Raw genomic sequence first — 22,318 nt, forward strand, 5'->3', positions numbered from 1 at the left:
AAACATGTTAAGATTCCATTTATAAAATTGAGAATGAAAATGGGGAATGTGTCAAAGAGACAACAACCCGACCATAGAGCAGACAACAACCGAAGGCCACCAATGGATCTTCAATGCAGCGAGAAACTCCCGCATCCGGAAGGCGTCCTTCAGCTGGCCCCTAAACAAATATGTATACTAGTTCAGTGATAATGGACGTCATACTAAACTCCAAATTATACACAGGAAACTAAAATTAAAAATGATACAAGACTAACAAAGGCCAGAGGCTCCTGACTTGGTTTTTTGAAATAGTATTTACTGTTTCAGTGTAACTAAGTTAGGATTTGAACCTAAGACCTTCTCATAAAGAGATGCTCTGACCCCTGAGCTACCTAGTTGAATACACTGAAAGCATATACATTTCTCCAAGAATCATAAACATGATGTATCTTATCATTTAACTCAAAGTTACCAAAAGAATGATACATTTATATCAATGTACATGGACCAACAGTATGCAGCGAAGCAATATTGAAAAACATTTCAAAAATTCAGGTGATCTGGTTCTGTTATTGTTCCTTTAATAGGGAAGAAAATACCTGCGGAAAATATGTTTTCCTCAATGATAACATAAGGCAAAGCACTTATAGGAAATGGTACCCAAAAACTTGAACCAAATACCATCCCAATGCAATTTGGTGGGGAAGTCAGTACAAAAATAACACCTACCTTCCATGTCCTCTCTGACACGTACAAGGTGCGAGATGTCGAGGTATTACTTACAAAATGGACAATTTACCAATACCTGTCTTTCTCAAATTAACTTCTCCTTAACGAATTACGACTACTAAATATTTATGTACTCTCAGACTTGATACAAACAACATTTTGATGCAATATTTCTGGATTTTTTTTTAATTTGTGCAGCGTATACTTAGAAGTTGTTCAGCAGTCAGCGAGTAGAAATTTTCTTCTTCTGGTGATATGAAATACTACGATCTTTCAATCTATCATTAAGCCTTGTTTCTTCTTTTTTTGTATCATCTTCAAATATTATACATCCATATATGCATTATCATGTACAAAAAACATTTTTCTTCATGTAGTTAATGGGAATATTTTACCCTGCGTATTTTGGCCGCAAGGTGTTCCGTGGTTTAATATGTCGATGACGTGTGTTGCCTAGTAATAACAGAGACACTCCAGTAATAACAATTCCCACGAAATTATTAAAAAAGGTAATTTTGATCAAAAACATTGCTTTGAAAGATGATAAAAATGTTATCTGAATGTGGATTGTATAGATATTGATAAATATCAGCCCGCTCAACAGAATATGAAGCTAAATGGCTCACTCGACATTTAGCTTCATATTCTGGCTCGCGGGCTGATATTTTTCTATATCTATATATCCACAACCAGATAACATGTACATATCTCTTTCTTTCCATTCCACATACCTGTGCAATCAGATCAGCATCTGCAACAACCAAAATTTAAAGGTGTGAAAAAAAATATTGAAATTTTCAAAGTGAAATAATATCAAAACAGCAAAGATAATGAATATTAGAGATGAGCCATTTTGCACATATACATGTACCAAGGGGAAACTCCTTTCAAAGCTATATTTTATTTATTGTTTCATTGCATTAAATAGAAAATAGGGATAATGTGGCGCAAAAGGCATATAAGATTTTTGAAGAAAATTCACAGACTTTATACTGAGATTTTCTTTATAAAATTTATAACATAGATTACTCACTTGTTTGTCCATGAAGTGCTAGCGTTTGTTATTTACAAAAAGGCCTAAATAACCTTTACATTCTAAAAAACCTTGTGCTGAGTCACTAAAGTCAAGTGCACCCTAGAAGGTGTACTTGAATTGGTCCATATTTATATTTGTTCTAACCAATATTTTGATTTATAAACTTTTCCTAAGGAAATCATTGCTAGCACTGCATGCAATAATGCTCTATCTATCAAGCATAGAATGGTCAAATATTAGAGTACAAGGGAACGGCTGGATTTTCTTTAAAATTTCCATGTTTAGCATTGAAACAACAATAGGGTACATAATCCTTAAAGAGCTCTAATTAAGAGCTCATGTTCCTTGTTATTAATATTTATATATGCAACCAACTTTAAATAAAGATTACTTTGCTATACTTTACTTAAATGACTATGACATGCACATGTATGAGACAAACTTTTGATATAATCAGACATAATTGTCTCATTGGCACTCATACCACATCTTCTTATATCTATATACAAACTATATATTATTTCAAACAAAGCTGTCCAGTCTTTTGTGTTTTTTTTATGGTCATGATCATGGATTAAAAAAAATATGATTAAATATACTTAAAAGTTCATATGCGGATCCAGGGGGGGGGGCTTGGGTCAGTCAGTGGGCCCCCCTTATAAAAAGTTCTGGATCCGCCACTGAAGTTAATCACTTTAGTTGCCTTTATGAAAGGGGCAAAAATGCTTACCATGTGCAAAGATTTAATATTGACCTGACAATTAAACAATGACTGAGAGTAAATACAACAGTACAACATGGTACATTTTTGTAAAAAATATACATGACTATATCAAGCAATGTAAATTATATAATAAAATCTAGGGTGTTATTCACTTACATTCTGCCAACACTTAAAGTAGGAACTATTTCTATGTTTCGTCATGACTGTGAAGTAAACAATATGTGAGGTGGTGTTTGATTAGCATATCAATTGAACAACAACAAATTATTTATGTAAACATGCAACTGCAAACTCGTTATTTTGTTGATTGATTTAATTTTTGTCATTCAATATCGAGTAGTAGAACTTTATACACCATTTGTAATGGATAATATGTCAAAAAATAAAATAGTTTATCTTTTTATTTCATTTTCTTGAAAAAAGTTGAAATCGCAAGTATCTTGCGATTTCGTTTCAATAATTTCAATACTGACAATACTCAATAGCACAACTTTTTGGTCGTCTGGTTACAATAGTTTTTACAGTGCGATTATTATTGTCATATAGATAGATCGCAAGTTCATGTTATGAAATATTATGTGGCAGACTTACGTGTCATTCTGATATATACGATCCGCTAAATCAACCTTTTTGTTGAAAACACAAAACTCGGTCTTCCCCGCATAAACATGGCGGTTGCATTATAGTAAAGAGTTGTTTCCCCTTACTGGTTTCGAGTTCGAATGTCCTTGACCTCAATTACCTAGTATTTATTCTCGAAGTTAGTTTCGCATATCTAAAAGTTAATAATGATGAGCTTCACCATATTTGTATGAACTAAAACGATTTGTATTATTTTGTATTAATGATATTAAAATATTTATTAATAGGGTGATAAAAAAAGTAATCTTTCAAAATTTGCAAAATTTCCTAAACTATTTCTGCAAGGGAGATAATTTCGCGGACACAGTGTTCGGAAAAAAAATAGAATAGGTCATTACTGTGAAAATAAAGAAAAATGGGAGACGAAGACGGCGAAAAGGGTTATAGATGGGAAACAGAATATGAAAAGACTTGGTATATTGTCACTTCTTATTCCAAAAATGTGTCAGACAGGGAATGACATTCTTTTTATATTCTTTGCCTTTGGTGACACACTGTTCTTTGACTTAATTCCTGTACGAAATGGGACGCCCGTAAATGACACGGAAACCAGGCGTAGAAATCATACTTTAACAGGGCGTCATGGTAGTGTTACGGAATGGATGTCCAGGCGTCAACCAGGCGTAAACCAGGCGGAAACCAAGCGTAACTGAGGAGGAAACCAGGTGTAAAATGAAACCGGGTCCGTTCGCGCCCATTCACGTTCGCCCCCTTTCACGTTCGCACCCTACACGTTCGCACCCTTTTTATTGATTTTGTCTTAAATAATTTTTCAATCGTATTTTGGTTAGTGACAATAGTGTATTGCTATAAATATTTGTTTTGTTCATTGTTTTAAAATGAAGTGACTTTCAAAAAACGATTTTTGTGTTGAATAATTTTTTGGTTATTGTATTGCTATAAATAAGTTTTGTTTTTCATTGTTTCAAAACATGCAAAATAAAGTGACGTTTTTTGTGTTGAATATCTTTTTAATCGTGTTTTGGTTAGTGTATTGCTATATTTTTTTTTTTTCATTGTTTCAAAATAAAGTGACTTTCTAAAAAGGTTTTTTGTGCTGAATATTATTTTAATGTTAAGATACCAAACCGCTTTAAACTCAACAACAATAAAATTTTGAATCTTAATTGTTTTTACTCATACCAAGTTAAATACATGCTAATATAACTACATGCAGAATTTACATCAAGTTTAGCTGTGTAAACACCATATATAATTAACAGTAATCATACATAATAAACATGTAATAATTAATCATCAAATCAATTTAAAACAATATTTCATTTAAAAAATTTTTAAATTGCAGAATTTTTCTTTATTTTGAGATAAACATCTTAAAAAACATCTTATAATTCATCGGGTTTTTGAATTAAAAAAAAGGGTGCGAACGGACCCAGGGGGCAAACGTGTATTGGGCGCGAACGGACCCGATACCGTGTAAAATTAGGCTTAATATTTAAATGAGTACGCCTGGTCCACAAAAAACCAGGCGTTATATGCAAATGAGTATGCCTGGTCAATAAAAAAAACCAGGCGTAATATCCTTACATAATACTACACTTATTTCAAATCAGTGTATTACCCTAGCTGTGTTCTTTTGTGTATTTGATACAAACTTCTGTACTATTGCTTAAATTTCTCATTGTTTGACATGAAACTTGAAATATTAACCATTAATTGAAGAAGCTATATAAATAAATACATATTAGACAGACACAGTGGCTCAAATAAGTTTTAAGTTTAAATTAGAATTATGGCTATTAATTCTTCCTGAAATAAAAGCAGCATTTTAACTAAGTTTTTTTTTTAAATTAATGTTATTTGAACCAAAATATTAATGATAATACTGCAATTTAACTTAATGTGAAAGATTTTAATGTTATCATCCAAGGATGAAGGTTTTCAGAATTCAAAATTACTGTTAAAAAAAATAAAACTTAGTTACTCACATAATTATCTTTAACCATGTATATTACTTTCCTTTTATTTCACAATTTTCATTAATTAATTCGATTCCATAATTCCAATTTCAAATTCTTCCAAAAAGCACAAAACAAGCTTAAAAAAATTATCCCTGAATATATAATGCTTCCATAAGTCCAACTCTTGCAAAATAATACCAAAGAGCCAAATTTTGAAAAAAAAAATCCCATGATCCTTTATCAACAAAGCATTATGGGTATTATGATTTACGCCATACCAACAGTTTTACGCCCGTAGGAAAATTTACGCCTTGCTTATTACAATTTACGCCAGGTTTACCATATTTTCTACGCCCGTAAGGACTCCCTTACGCCTGGATCTGGACACGTAACTACCACTTACGCCTGGTTTACGCCAGATTTCCAGGCGTAATACGCCTTATAATTTCGTACGGGAATGGGTTGAATCCGGGTCCACTCGCCCTGACTTTAAAGGGTTTAGATTTCTGAGTTTTGTTTCTCATTTGACCGATTCCATGTCAGTTTGTTCCAAAATCACGTTCACTCCCATTCTCGTTAGCCCCCTTTCACTTCGCACCCACATGTTCGCTCCCATTCTTATTTGCCCCCTTTCATGTCTGCACCCACACGTTTGCACCCTTTTTAAAGGCAGTGTGTTGGATTAGTTTTTAATCCTGCTTTAGTTATTGTTTTGCTATAAAATAAAGAAAATAAGGATTATTTTTATTGATTGAAAATACATTCTTAGCGTAAACAATTTTTCTTTTGTGAATTATTTTGACGAAATGAATAATGAAGAGTGTCATTATGATCAATGACCAAGTCATTCATCCCTAAGACCTGTAAAAGAAAGGCAGAAGATTCCAAACCGCTATGGAACTGGTCACAAGCTTTTTAAAATAATTATGTCATTTTTATACGCCCGTTTACGGGACGTATTATGGTATACCGTTGTCTGTCTGTCCGTCCGTCTGTCCGTCGTCAACATGTCGGACAATAACTCAAAAACGCTTTAACCAATTCGCATGAAACTTTAATGAAATGTTTATATCTATTGACATGAGCTCCCTTTCGTTTTTTGAAAATTTTAGATTTTCAGTTTCCTAGTATTGGGCTTTTTTTCAATTAAGAAGGGGGATTTTCCAGTTTTCGGACATTAACTCAAAAACAATTTAACCAATATGCATGAAACTTTGGTGAATTGTTTATATCTATTGATGTGAGCTCCCTTTCGTTTTTTATAAATTTCGGATTTACCGTTTCAGAGTTTTGGGGTTTTATTCATTAAAAAAGGGGGGATTTTCCAGTTTTCGGACAATAACTCAAAAACAATTTCACCAATTTGCAAGAAACTTTGGTGAATTGTTTATTTCTATCGACATGAGCTCCCTTTTGATTTTTATAAATTTTAGACTATAAGTTTACGATTAATGGGGTTTTATTCATTACAAAAAGGGGATTTTCCAGTTTATTGACAATATCTTTAAAGTGCTTAGAGCAGTTTTCATTAAACTTTGATGACTGATTTATATCTATTAAGATAACCTCCCTTTAGTTTTTTATAAATTTCTGATATAACATTGAGAAATTATTAAACTTTATTTGTTTATAGTCTGACAACAGATTTACTAAGTATTGCATGTATTGAGCAACATCACAGTGTATTGCACAAGAAGAAGAAATCTTTATTTGAATATAAATTCAATTCATATAACCAATTTCAAGTTCTTTGACTACATTTATTCAGAAACCTATAATATGTTAAGTATTTAATTGCAATCCAAATTCAGACCTGTATCAAGCTTGAATATTGTGTCCATTTTTGCCCCAACTGTTCAGGGTTGGACCTCTGCGGGTGTATCCAGCTGCGCTCAGCGAAGCAGTTTATTTCATTTAAACTCTTCATTGTTTTTACTCCAATCTCTATTAAAATAATACCAATTAGCTTTGTAAATAGGCCAATTAACAGTAATCTTAAATAAATCACAATTAATCATTAATCATCTAATCACAAAAAAAATATTTCATATAAAAAATTCATGAATTTAATTTTTATTCATGAAAATATAATTAATTTGATATGTACATCTAAAAACATCTAACAATTCAACCAGTATTTGAATAAAAAAAATAGGGTGTGATCGGACGAAGTGAAAGAACATGTAGGGTGCCATTGTGTGTTGGGAGCAAATGGATCGGATCGGATCATCAGATCTATTAAAGCAGAAAAACAAGTAACTAAAACACAGACAGGACGTGGCAGGGTGTTCATTCATACCCACAACAAAAGAGACACTCAGTGTTCTCCCCAGGATTTTTGGATAGCACGAGGGTAACACGTGTGGACTTCTTGGTGAAATATTACATGCAATCAGTTGTGTCGCGTCGCATCGCTTAGCTCTAGTTACTGTAGTTTTTATGTCTCTTGTTTTGTTTTAACACTGTGGTACTGTGTTATGTAGACATTGATTCAGAAAATTATTGGTAAAAAAGAAGTAAATAAAAAAACAGTTTGTATACTTTAATATTTTTTTCAAATAAATAAATTATGATTCATAAAAAATATTCATCTGAATTTAAAGTAATTAAATCTTTTATAAAATCCAAAATCAATAAAAATAAAATATTCAAAAGTGAACAAAAATGTTCAATTTAAAAAACTTTCTAGTTTCTAGAAAAAAAGTTGTTGTATGTGAAAGGTTTCAGGGGCAAAAGGAAAAAGTATTTTGCTAAGTCAGAATAATGCATGTGAATGTGGTTAAAGGTATTTTAAGGGAATAGATATAGGAAGATGTGGTATGAGTGCCAATGAGACAACTCTCCACCTAAGTAACAATTTATAAAAGTAAACCAATATAGGTCAAGGTACGGCCTTCAACACGGAGCATTGGCTCACACCGAACAGCAAGCTATTAATAAGTGTCACTTATTAATAGCTTGCTGTTCGGTGTGAGCCAATGCTCCGTGTTGAAGGCCACTTATTAATAGCTTGCTGTTCGGTGTGAGCCAATGCTCCGTGTTGAAGGCCGTACCTTGACCCTTATTAATAGCTTGCTGTTCGGTGTGAGCCAATGCTCCGTGTTGAAGGCCGTACCTTGACCTATATTGGTTTACTTTTATAAATTGTAACATGGATGGAGAGTTGTCTCATTGGCACTCATACCACATCTTCCTATATCTACTTAAGTACAAATTTGAGAGTATTAGCAGTTTATACTGACAGCTAGTTCAAAGTCAATAACAACTAATTAAAAAAATCATGTACATTTAATGTATCTAAGGCTAAAATATCCATCTGTACACATCCAATATCCATATGATTTAGTTTTATTGTATATTTGTCATAAATATGTCCTACCAATTATGGGTTTATTATATAACAGATTACATTCATTATAGGGAAGCAATCCGTGAAGATGATGAGGGATCCCTACAAACAAGTATTGATGACATTTTACACAAGGCAAAGCGTAGAAATGGTTCCTCGAGAAAATTGGCAGTGTTACGTTAGGAATGGTTAGTATAGTGAAGGATAGAAGATACATTTTTGTAACTTAGAAAATTTAGTAGTGTTATGTTTGAAATGGGAAGTAAAATCAAAAGTAAATACTAATAGAGATTATTCTCTTGGAATTTAACACTAAATCAACTTAATTTTTTACTTAGTCAACTCCCTAGAATGTAAAAATCATGAAAGGAGAGAAATTGAGAATTTTTTTTCTGCAAACTTGGAGATTTGGCCTCCTTGTCAATAGAAAAGTTTTTAACAGAATATTTCCAAATTGAGAACCTCAAACCCATAATTTAAAAGTTGGCACCTATCACACTACGAAACCATGAAGCTATTTATTATACAATGTATTTACATTTTAATTTTGAATGAGTCATGGTTATCTTGTGTGGGGGATATACAATGTATAGTGTACCAAATAAAGTTAAATTCTGCATGCTATTGAGAAATTTAAAATGTATATGTTTGAGTACAGTATCAAAGGAAATTAATAAGAAATGCTTGAGTATCTTGTTATGTTTGACTATATGAGTAAAAGATATCAGAGAAAAATTTCAAAACCTGTTCCTACTTATAGTAAAATTCATTGAAATGAATTTATCCTATATATTAATTTCAGATGAGACATTTATTTTTGATATTGGACATGTCAGAAGCAATGCAAGATCAAGATCTGAAACCAACAAGATTGATTTCAACTCTGAAGGTATGTCTTTTAAGAACTCTTTAATTACAGTCCTGAACCATTGTTCTCTCACAGTAATTTGAATGCTGGGATTATCTGCACTACATTGTATTACAATTTACAAACTGAGCTAACCTAATGAATGTAGCAGTATGCTTTTGTCAATGAGTGAAAGGTATTGAAGAAAAACTTCAATATGAATAAAAGAACATATAGGGTATATGTCAATGTGACATCAACCCAATGACAAAATAACCAAAAGACATCTACAGGACAACATACAGCCATACAGTCTTCAATGATAGACAGTCTATGCAAAGGGTCAAGCTCTAAATTGTCATAAGACCAGGTTTAACCCACCTTTTTCTTCCGAAAAAAATGCTTGTACCAAGTCAGGAATATGACATGTTTTTCACACATCAGTTAGTTGAAAACGTTTGATTTTGTCAATTTTTACTGACTTCCCCTATTTCAATTAAATTTGGAGTTTGGTATATTTTTTTTATATTTTTTTGTCCTGATAGGTAAAATTCTACAGAATGACAAAACACTGGGAAGGAAGATGAACCCGTTACTTTTAAAATTATCCACTAACAATAAATGGTAACTTAAATAATGAAATTTTCAAATGTGTATATGTTAATCATTCAAAATACAGATTTTATTTCAAATAATTATTTTTAGCTTCTTGAACACTTTGTTGAGGAATACTTTGACCAGAATCCTATCAGTCAGCTTGGAATGATTGGGACAAGAAACAAACGAGCAGAGAAAATAGCTGAACTTGGAGGTAAGTTATTAACTCCTGTCATTATTCCTTAAGGATAAAAATGAAGATTATCATTTTAACATAGACACATTTTATGTCAAGGCTACAGTAAGTAAGGGAGCGTTATGTTTTTGAGTCTTTGCATATGTCCATCCATTCATCCGTCAGTTTATATAATGATCCATATAAAAAAGAAGATGTGGTATGATTGCCAATGAGACAACTCTCCACAAGAGACCAAACGACACAGAAATTAACAACTATAGGTCACTGTACGGCCTTCAACAATGAGCAAAGCCCACATCGCACAGTCAGCTATAAGAGGCCCCAAAATGACAATGTAAATCAATTCAAACGAGAAAACTAACGGCCTAATTTATATACAAAAAATTGAACGAATAACAAATATGTAACACATAAACAAACCAGTCTGTATTTGGTTAAATTTTATTATCAAGTTACATACCCAAAAATTGTGATCAAATCAACATGAAACAGTACATATGTTAATTTTAATGTGAAGTTTATTAAACATATGCTAGATAACGATTTTGACCCAGATTTGGTAGTTCACTGGACATGGAAATGTGATAGTGCAAGCAGGTTAGGGATGTCCTATGGACACATATTCTTGTTAGGTACTGATGTTAAATTACCTGGCTTATTAAAATGTTTTTCTTATAATCCAGGTAACCCCAGAAGACATGTATCCACCTTACAGTCTTTAGTAAAATCTACGTGTCAGGGAGAACCTTCTTTACAAACTCTTTAGAACTTGCCAGGAATACTTTGAGGTTTGTATGTTATACCTCCACAGTAAGCAACAGATATTCTGTATATTGTCATTTTCTAGAAAATATAAAATACAATAACGAGAAAGTTTTCAAAATTGTCCTGAATATGCATGAAATATTTGCCACTGTGTGTTTAGCTATTAACAATCAATAAATCAAAAATAATACTTCTGGATTTACTTACCTCAAAACTAAAATGGTTGGTATAAAAAAGGTTTTTTTGTAAATTGTGTTTTTTTCTATTTAAACATATTGTAGCTACCCTGGTCCTAGTTGTCTGTTGTTGAGAACAATGTCAATGTATATTACTATGTCAAACACTTCAAATTAGAAAACATCTTTTACAATACAGTCAAAATAATAATCTATTGTGTTTTGGAAACTTGAAAAAATAAGAATAGAGCACACAAAATAAGCACTGGAAATCATGATTCTCATAAAATTGAATTAGCAGTTGAACAATGCACATGTCTGAATGCCAATGTGAAGTTTTCCATAGTAAAATTAACTGTTTTTACATTTGCATTTATGATCTCAATTTCAGAATTATGCCAAGTCATGCTAGTCGTGAAGTTTTGATAATTTTTGGAAGTTTGACAACATGTGATCCTCGTAATGTTATGGAAACCATTCAGGTAAATGATTCTGTCTTTATATTTTTACCTTTTCTCAATATGTTTTTTAATTTTATTTATAAGACAATATTTTGATTTCATCTAGCTGTAGATTCTTCCCATCACAACATTGTACTCACAAAGTATTATAATACTGATGTCTGTATGACAGTCAGTATGTCAGTAACAATTTTTGGGGCCCAGTTAAGATAATAGCAAAGATCCTACCTGTACAAAATTTTCATAAGAGGAATGTAAATCTTATTTAGTTAAAGATCAGTGTGATTACAAAATTAAGGCATGTTCAGTCAACTCAAATATCAAAGAAAAAATGCAATTAGGAGTGTTTGATATTAAAAGGGTTTAAGTGATAGGCAGAAATATAACAACTTTTGGTGTTACTCGTGCATTTGGAGCTCTGGAACTATTACTTCAAGCTGTAGCTTCCAGTATAATCCTTAATTTAAAAATAGTAGATTTTCTAATCCTAGCCTGTTATATCCTAGATTTGTTTTGTTTTATTGTTGTTGTTTGTCCTCAGAAAGTTTAATTGTAGTTTCTAGAATATATTTCACAATATTCTACCTGTGTAGACATATCTGCTGGGTTTTCCTTTTAGGAATTTCCAATTAATATTACTTTAACTTATCTCTGTTCATTAAATTGATTTGTTACAGACAATGAAAGATACAAATATCAGATGTTCTGTGATTGGTCTTGCTGCAGAAATCAGGGTCTGTAAAAAGCTTTGTATGGATACTAATGGTAGGTGCATTTATTTAAACATTGTCACTGTTTAATATTGCCAAAAAAAAAAAAGAGAACTAATTTTACTCAGTTAATTAAAGCTAAAACATCAATTGGTCAAAACATGTATATGCAACATTTTTTTTTATAGTTTAAAATTCTGTCTTTATAAATGTATTCCTTTTAAAGAGTAAATATAAAATAGATAAAAGCCAATAAAATAAAAATAAACAGAAGTTACATCTTGACTAATAATTAATTCTTATTGAATTTAAGCATGTTTTATTAAATTACTTACTCGAATACTTTTATTATAAATTTTTGCAAAACAAATAATTACTACTGTGGATTCATTTATTTTTATAGGTACCAATTTTTGTTTATTGGGGAAAAATATTATTTTCATGGTGTTGCCAAATTATGTATGTATACATAAAATTTGTACATTGTAGGAAAAATTTTAATTTGTGGATTGCCAATACCCATGAAATCCCCCAAAATTGGTATCTGATGAATAAAAATAATGAATCCACAGTACTTATATTATAGTACAATTGATATGATTTTGCATTTTACAGGTCTTTATAATGTTATACTAGATGAAAATCATTTCAAGGACTTACTGCTACAACATATAGATCCTCCACCAGCTACAGTAAGCACTTTTAGAATAGATTATATATCTGCCAGGTTGATGTTGACATTTTATATAATTGATTAGGGCAAAAACAAAAAATATATACTTGTTTTCTCGTCTCCTGGCAGAACGATATAGGAAAGATAGGTAGGTAAAATTATTTTATTTTTAAAAATATTTTACATAGACTATATTAGGAGGTGTTCTTGACTTTAATGATACTAAGCCAAAAATGTCGGAACTTTAACAGTGCTTAAATAAATATACATGTACCTGGACGTTTACAATGCTTAACCAAAAAAAAATCTGAACTAACAGTCTTTAACCAAAAAAGTCTGAACTTTAACAGTGCTTAACCAAAAAAAAGTCTAAACTTTAACAGTGCTTAACCAGAAAAGTCTGAACTTTAACAGTGCTCAACCAAAAAAGTCTGAACTTTTACAGTGCTTAACCAGAAAAGTCTGAACTTTAACAGTGCTCAACCAAAAAAGTCTGAACTTTAATAGCGCTTAACCAGAAAAGTCTGAATTTTTAACAGTGCTCAACCAAATATTCCTGCACTTTAACAGTGCTTAACCAAAAATATCTTGACTTGAACAGTGCTTAACCAAAAATATCTGGACTTTAACAGTGCATAACCAAAAATGTCTGGACTTAACAGTGCTTAACCAAATATGCCTGGACTTTAACAATGCTTAACCAAAAAAAACTAGACTTTAATTGTGCTTCACCAATAATATCTGGAATTAACAGTGCTTAACCAAATTTTCCTGGACTTTAACAGTGCTTAACAAAAACATCTGAACTTTAACATTGCTCAACCAAAAATGTCCGTACAATGTGAAAGGGTATTATAGAGGCAGGATACACGACTATAAATAGTCGATATATGCTTGTTTGTTTCCTTTTTGTCAGTGAATTTTAATATAACTCTTTTTTAAACTATGTTAAATTCTGTATACCCTTCAAACAAATAGAAATTGGTACTTTAGTAAAAGATTGACAAGCTTATTTCAGTGCTTCTTAGAATGTTAAAATCTATAATGAAACCAATTTTGTATATACAGTCAACTCCACTTAATTGCATACCGCTTAATAGCCTAATTCGGTTAATTGCATAATTTTCTCCTGCACAAAACCATTTCCCATTCATCTAATGTTAAATTGTCCGGTTATAGGCATAGCTCTACAAGTGGCCTTTCGGTTAATTGCATAGAAAATAATCCCCAGCTAGATATGCTTAGTTAAAACTTACAATATTTTTTACCGGAAACGGCAATTTGGTGAGTATATTTTTCTTGAATGCATCATTATTTTCGTTATTATTTCATATTCACTTTTGTGTTATTTAAATAAAGTTTTAAAACAGTTTCTTTCGTGTTTATATGATGGAATTTGATTATAAAATAAGCCTCGATGTGTACACAGGTAAAGTTTCCCATGTTCTATTGTAAGCCTCGAGGTCATAAAAATGTCAAACATGTAATTGTTGTAAAAACACAACCATTCTATCTCAAAAGGTGTTAATTATTGATTGGATTTCAAACATTGACCATAGATAACATTTGGGGTGAATTTAAAAACAATAACGCATGCTAATTATCGATCATTATCCAATGTGTACTCTCGTAATTCGGCTTGGGGTGATCTGCATTTACTTTAAATATTACAGGGCATTTATATATGGTTGAAGAATTTAATACATCAATCATTTATTTTTAGTATTTTTTTAAAAGTGTTCAGCAAATAACCCATACAGGGCCCCATTACCTGTTCACTGCTTTGCATATACAAAACTAACGAGGTTAAAGAAACAGTGTTACATCACTGTGCAAGCGGTAAATACTGCATATCAAAGGCAGTTCAGTACACATTTATTTTTAAAAATGATTATAAACTGTGTAGTGTTGTTAAACAGTTTATTTTAATCAAAGCGTAACAATGTAAAATTGAGACATTGTACATAGGGGTCATAGAATTTTCGTATCCCAGGTAAAGGAAACGTCAGAACGCTTATAAACTAAAACAAAATGTGTTTATAAACTTTATTGAAAGAATACAAAATACAATATCATGTATGATACTAGATATATAACTTTTATTAGAATAAAACATCATTCAATATGTTGTAAGTTGATTATGGATGTTCATCTTTCTTCAGGGATTTCCTTTACTGTTGATGTTATTTGACTCCGTAATTTGGCATTTCGGATATAAGCATACTTCGCTTAATTGCATAATTTTGTCTGACAAATAGGCTATGCAAATAACCAGAATCGACTGTATGTATTTAACTATTAAATTCCAACATGAATGAATCAATAAAGATATATATTGTAAATTTTACAGGCATATACAGAGGCATCTTTAATAAGAATGGGTGAGTTTGATCAGACGTAAACTGAGTTCAAAAAAAGTTCAGCAACACATATTTTAAATCTATATTTCAAAATAGAGTATGCTTTAAACATAACAATTTATGGAATGTTGTTACAACAAAAATAAACCACAAGGTGCAATTTTCCCTTTGACAAAAAAAAATAATCAAAATTTATTTCTGCAACTTTGGAAATTTATTATTTAAAGTGTTATGAATAAAATATATGTTGCTAAACTTTTTTGACTGAGTATTTATACAGGATTTTTGTAAATACTTGACATACAGACAGTTTTATATTTTTACAATGAAGTTGAAAAATACAAATTAACACAGTAGAGCTTCCGAAAGATTACAATCTAACTGTGACAAAATTTTAATCTAAATGTATGTATAATAAAAGTAAATGCAATACTTCTGCTTGACATTGTTATTAGAAACATTTGTTTTAAGTAATTTATAGCTATTAATTTAATTTCCAAACTTTATATATACTTTTTATATGCCGTCAAAATTTTGACGGGACATATTATGGTATACAAATGTCGTCTGTCTGTCCGGCGTAAAAATGTCACACCGTAACTTGAGAACTATTTATCCAAATTTCATGAAACTTAATATAGTTGTTTCTTATGGTGGTCAAACGATCTGTATACTTTTTGATGAAAATAAGATTAAAACTTTTTGAGTTACGGGACTTAGTAACTAAAACAGGTGTGTGTTTTTTTTCACATGTCGCGCCGTTTCTCAAAAACAATCTATGATTATTGCTTAAAACTTTACACACTTCTTAGTTATATTAATCTTAAGATCTGTATTCTTTTTGGTGATGATTCAAAATTTTATTTTTTAGTTATTGAGTATTTTGTAAAAAAAGGGGGAGGGGTTTTTCACATGTCGCGCCGTATCTCAAAAACGATTTATGATTATTGCTTAAAATTTTACACACTTCTTAGTTATATTAATCTCAAGATCTGTATAATTTTTGGTTTTGATTCAAAATTTTATTTTAGAGATATTGATTTTTTTTTTTTTAAAAGGGGGGTTTTCACATGTCGCGCCGTATCTCAAAAACAAATTATGATTATTGCCTAAAATTTTACACACTTCATGGTTATATTAATCTCAAGATCTATATACTTTTTGGTTTTGATTCAAAATTTTGTTTTAGAGATATTGAGTTTTTTGTAAAAAAAGGGGGGTTTTCGCATGTCGAGCTGTATGTCAGAAACTATTTATGATTATTGCATAAAAATTCACACACAAGGCGATGGGTGTATCATGCACTCATGGCGCAGCTGTTTATTAAATGTACTGATTTATGCTTAGGTTTACTGCTGAGTCTGCAAAATGGGTTGTAAAAATACTTTCAATTTGTAAATTGTTGGCTGCAAAGTAAGGTTACAAAAATACTTTCAATTTGTAAATTGTTGGCTGCAAAGTAAGGTTGCAAAAATACTTTCTAAGTAGAGTCTTCAAAATTTGATGCAAAAATACTTTCACATTCAAAGTGATCCTTTTTATTTATTTATTATAGTAATTATACGACCAGAAAAACATTTTGCGGTCGTATATTGGTATGACGTTGGCGTCGTCATTGTACGAAGACACATTGGTTTTCGCACTCTAACTTTAGTTTAAGTGAATGGATCTCTATGAAATTTTACCATAAGGTTCAATACCACAAAAGGAAGGTTGGGATTGATTTTGAGTGTTATGGTACATGTACCAACAGTTAAGGAATTAGGGGCCAAAAAGGGGCCAAAAATAAGCATTTTTGTAACTTCAAGACATAACTTGTGTGTTAGTGTATGGATCTCTCTGACATTGTACCACAAGGTTCTATATCACAAAGGGAATGCTGGGATTGATTTTGGGGGTAATTGCCTCCAAATTTTAGGAATTAGGGGCAAAAAACAAGCATTTTTCTAGTTTCATGACAATAACTTGTGTGTAAGTGTATGGATCGTTCTGAAATTGTACTACAAGGTTCCATATCACAAAGGGAAAGCTGGAATTGAGTTTGGGGGTAATTGCCCAAAACGTTTAGGAATAAGGGGCCAAAAATAAGCATTTTTGTAGTTTCCAGACAATAACTTGTGTTTAAGTGTATGGATCTCTCTGAAATTGTACTGGATGGTACCATACCACAAAGGAAGGCTGGGATTGAGTTTGGGGGTAATTGCCTGATTGCCAAAAAAGTTTAGGAATAAGGGGCCAAAACGGGACAAAAAATAAGCATTTTTCTAGTTTCCAGACAATAACTTGTGTTCAAGTATATGGATCTCTCTGAAATTGTACTGCAAGGTATCATACCACAAAGGGAAGGCTGGGATGGATTTTGGGGGTAATTGTCTCAAAATTTTAGGAATTAGGGGGCAAAAAGGGGCAAAAAACAAGCATTTTTCTAGTTTCAGGACAATAAAATTATCATTTTTGTAGTTTCCAGACAATAACTTGTGTTTAAGTGTATGGATCTCTCTGAAATTGCACTGCAAGGTACCATACCACAAAGGGAAGGCTGGGATTGAGTTTGGGGGTGATGAATCATAAGGGGGTTCAAAAAATTGGGGGGGGGGATTTTTTTTCCTTTTTTTTTCTTTAAAATTTTCCATTTTAAATTGGTTATTTCTGATTTATATATAAAAGCAAATAATAATGATATGGTTTGAATAGGTAAATTAAAATTTTTTCAGTTTTTAGACCACATTCATTCTGTGTCAGAAACCTATGCTGTGTCATATATTTAACCACAATCCGAATTTCAGTGCTGTATCAAGCTTGAATGTTGTGTCCATACTTGCCCCAACTGTTCGGTGTTCGACCTCTGGGGTCGTATCAAGCTGCGCCCAGCAGAGCATTTTATTTTAATATCTATTGGTGTAGGATTTAAAATCACTGAGTCAGATCCTTTTCTTATAGGTTTTCCTCACCATCTGTTAGGAAGATCTAAAGACAAAGAAGAAATGCCTTCTATGTGTATGTGGTGAGTAAAAGATTATCGAGGAATGAGTTGTATACGTCAATGCCTAACTTCAATTCATTTATTTCTCATGATTAAGAGATGCATTTCTGAAAAAGGCCAAAGAAAAACCTATGAAAAAACAAAATTTTGGAAGAGAATATACAAAATAGGACACCCTGTAAATTTTGTCAACAGCAATAGATAGGTCAATTAAAAAAAAAAATGTTTTATATCCTGGATTTGTTAACTATTTAAAATAATCAGGCAAATCGAGTACTTTGATGTTTTTTATGCCCCCAATGTAGCGGAGGGGGCATTAAGGTTTACCCTTGTCCGTACGTACGTCCTGAAATCTATTCCGTTCTCTGACTTTAGTTTGCCTCAACCAAATGTTATGAAACTTATACATAATGCTTATTACCACAAAACTTAGATCGAGTTCGAAATTTGGGTGGCGTCACTTTTAACGCTCTTGAGTTATGCTCCTTTATAAAGTTATATGCAAGTAGGGGCATCATCTGTGTCCCATGGACACATTTTCCATCTATTTTTTGTCTAAATGATTTCTATAGATTGAGATGTATAAATGTATATTTTTATTATACTGTATTTTGATGGGGTTGATATGTGGTTTTATTGACTTTTGAAATAATGATATTCACTGAGGCCAATGGCTGAAATGAATATCAAATCTTCAAAAGTCAATAAAATAACATATAAATCAAAACAAATGACAATGACAATTGTTGTTTATTTCTATATTCCGAGAGAACAAAATGGTATTTTATAACAATTATTTAATAAGATTTTTAGACCAATTGTTTATTTATATATATTCTATTAACCATTAAAGCAGATACACTAACGAAGGATTTTGATGGATTTGTTATTTTTTCATACAATTTTTCTTTCTTTCTTTCAGCCATTTAGACAGTAAATCTAATGAAGGATTTGGAAGGAGTGGTTACTTTTGACCACAGTGTAAAAGTAAATATTGTGAACTGCCTGTGGAATGCAAAGCATGTGGTATGTTTTCTTCTTGCTTCTGACTTACACAGTTAATGTTGTCTATAACTATTTAAAAAAAAATTAATAACAAAAAATCACTCTTTAATTTGAAACAGTGTATCACTTACACCTCAAATAGTGAAAAGCAGCTTTGATTTTAGCTGAGTAAGTAAATTTTGATTTTTTATAACAGCATTTAGACCCCCAAAGAATATTTTGTAAGATAATTGTTTTATTAGATTATTCAAAGCTTATTTGGTTTGTCTAATTTTTGAGGAATCTAAACATGCTTAAAGGTGAAATTTAAAGTTCTACTATAAAAATCCCAAAACTGATAAAAAGAAAATATTTCAGCTATTGCGGACGAAATTTTGATAATTTGTTAACTCAGTTCATTAAAAAAGTTTACTCAAAAGTAGTGTATACTTGAAGAGGATATATTCTTTTTATCAATTTTGCTTATTTCTGGATTAACCTTGGTATCAGCTCCCCACCTAGCCAGATCATACCATCATTTGTTCCCATTAGAACCTTTTAAAGAAGTAACGTCAGACATGAACACAGAGTATGGAAATATGTAAGTATATTATGGATTGAAGTTCATTACAAATATCTTGTTTCATAAAGATAAGATAATTTAGTCTTGATCCATAAAGGAAAAAATAGTATTCCTGTATTGATCTCATTATAATAACTGTAAAATTAGCTTTTTTTTTGTTTGAAATGAACAAACAAGAAAGTCAATAAAATGAGTTTTACATAAGGGCTATTACATTAAAATGTATGTGGGAGGGTAGGAAGGGAAGTTTAATTATTGAATGAGGGTCATGGGTATCTTTTCAGTATGCGTCTATTACCATTATGCAAAATTATCTGAAAAATGGTTCTTGGTTGTAGGGATATTTTGAAAGTCCCTTCCTACCCTCCCACATACATTTTAATGGAATAGCCCTAAATAACAAGACTTACTCAGTTTTTTATTTTGTAGAATGCTTTTCTCGTTTAGAGTCGACTTCAAGAAGCAAACCGTAAGTAGATAATTTTTATTACCCAATTGATTCATTATGTTCATATTAATTAGTATTCTTAAATATGTGTTCTAACATTAATTACTTTGTTATACATAGGGAGCAACCATTTAACCTTGAGGGTGATGGGAGTATGGTTTTATTTTTTTCGTACCTCATGCATCAAATCATTTATTTGTTTTGCAAAGTGCGCTAAAAATTTTAGAACTTAACATTAAATTTAATGGCATATACTCTCAATCAGAATTATCTTTTTCATTCTCCCTGATCCAAATTTTTTCCTCAAAGTTTGGAATCAGAATTATTTTTAGGACCCCCCCCCCTTCTTAAAGTTAAATGGTTTTTCCTCTATGAACTTTAAATATTTTGTTATAAAGAGAATTTTCTGAATGTGCAATTAAAATGACAACACATTGTTGAACTGTAGAATTTTATATAGAATGTAAAAACATTTTGTGAGCACAACTGAATTTAGCAAAAAAAGATTGAAAACCTCTCACAAATACCAATAATTCATATTACATTTGACTTATGATTTAATATTTTGTTATAAATTCTTGTAGGTATACATGTGTGAAAAATGTCAACAAATTTATTGTGTGGACTATGACTTATTTATTCATGAGACACTTCATTCATGTCCAGGATGTGCTAGTTCAAGGGCCACTCAACAAATGTCAAAGATCGTATGATATTTGACAGAAAAAACACTAGGCAGTAAAATGCCAACTTCACTCGAACATTTGCAACTGGACGTTAAGAAAGCAACATTCAATCATGCTAACTCTATGGGCATTAAATGACTTGAAGAATCATAATCTATGTAATTTGGTCAAACTTGCGAAGATGACGTATAAAGCAGAAGAGTAAACACTCCATTTTCCACCTTCTTGAGGCTTATTATGCAGGACTGATAATTTTTACAATTTGACTTAAAAAGAGTGTTCTGTTATTATTAATTGTTAAAGAACTGGTTGGCCTTAACATCCCAGTATTCTGTTGGAGTTTAAAGATCAATGCATGTCATCAGTCTGTGTTACTGTAGACATTTTACTACTACAACAAACTTCTATATGATATTTATTTTTTTTTAAATTCAAAATGTATGAAAAAATTTACACAGAATACAAGTTCAGAATATTTGCACTGCAGACTATTATAATGCACATGTCTGCAAGATCCTGGATCTGTATTGCACAATCTTAATTTAATAAAGTTACTAAGTTGAATTTGCATGATCTGATAAAATACAAAAATGTTTTATATGAAGGAACTTATGCCTCAGTTACGAAAATGTTATTGTTGAATAATAAATTGTTATATTTGTACCAAGTTTTAGTCTCAATTCATGTATTCTCTGATACATACAATTGTAACAGCTATACTAGTGATATATGGGTGGTGTGAACAGGAGTGTCACATTTGAGTTTGAATGGGTACCACTATAATTTGCCATTAGAAGGAACATTTCCATGTCTTTTCAATAAGTTCTGAAGCAAAAGAGAAGAATACAAAAATAATTGAGTAGAATGTGAAATAAATTTTGGCAAAAAATTTCAAATTATTAATGTCAAGAGTGTGACATTGTTTTAAAGACACTTTTTAAAATTATATAATGTCAAAGTACATTGTTTATTAGTTATCTTATGTACATAACATTAATTCATATGCATTTTACTTTATTTACATACAAAATGGTATAACTGTAAATTGTTTTAATTAGAAATTTCAGACATTTTACTGATATAAATTTTAAAACTGCTCTAAAAAGTTACATCAGAGTATTTAGCTGGAAATTGTTACATTTAGTTAGACATAGTAGTCCTCCAGTTACTTTGTCTTTTTTTTCTTGTCAAATTCTGCATTATTTAAAGTTTTTCGTTAAAATAGCAATGCATGTGCAATTGTCACACTCTTGAAATTCATTGGTAAAGAATGCATAGGAATGGTGATAAATTGCTTATCTTGTAGGTCAAAATTCATATTGATGCTGAATAACCTTTCTGATAAAACCAGGCTAAAGAAAACCATCTTGATATGTATTTTCTTACTTCTTTATATGTTAACTGTACTTATGTTCAATCACATGACTTTGTATTCATTATTGACAATTGCAGGCTATTGTCA

The 22,318-nt window shown here is 31.1% G+C and overlaps 1 long non-coding RNA gene and 1 pseudogene across 1 annotated transcript in view; one reads left to right on the forward strand and one right to left on the reverse strand.

Moving 5' to 3' along the window:
- LOC127705610 (uncharacterized) overlaps positions 1 to 3,168 on the reverse strand; it is a 31,359-nt gene extending 28,191 nt beyond the window's left edge. Inside the window, exon 1 of the long non-coding RNA XR_007983922.1 lies at positions 3,063 to 3,168. This is a non-coding gene — a long non-coding RNA (uncharacterized LOC127705610). The remainder of the gene's footprint in view (positions 1 to 3,062) is intronic.
- Positions 3,169 to 3,405: 237 nt separating this feature from the next.
- LOC127705609 (general transcription factor IIH subunit 2-like) lies at positions 3,406 to 21,519 on the forward strand (annotated as a pseudogene).
- The last annotated feature ends 799 nt before the right edge of the window (positions 21,520 to 22,318 follow it).

Source organism: Mytilus californianus, unplaced genomic scaffold (genome assembly GCF_021869535.1).
Source record: "Mytilus californianus isolate M0D057914Y unplaced genomic scaffold, xbMytCali1.0.p SCAF_6, whole genome shotgun sequence".
Lineage (NCBI taxonomy): Eukaryota > Metazoa > Mollusca > Bivalvia > Mytilida > Mytilidae > Mytilus > Mytilus californianus.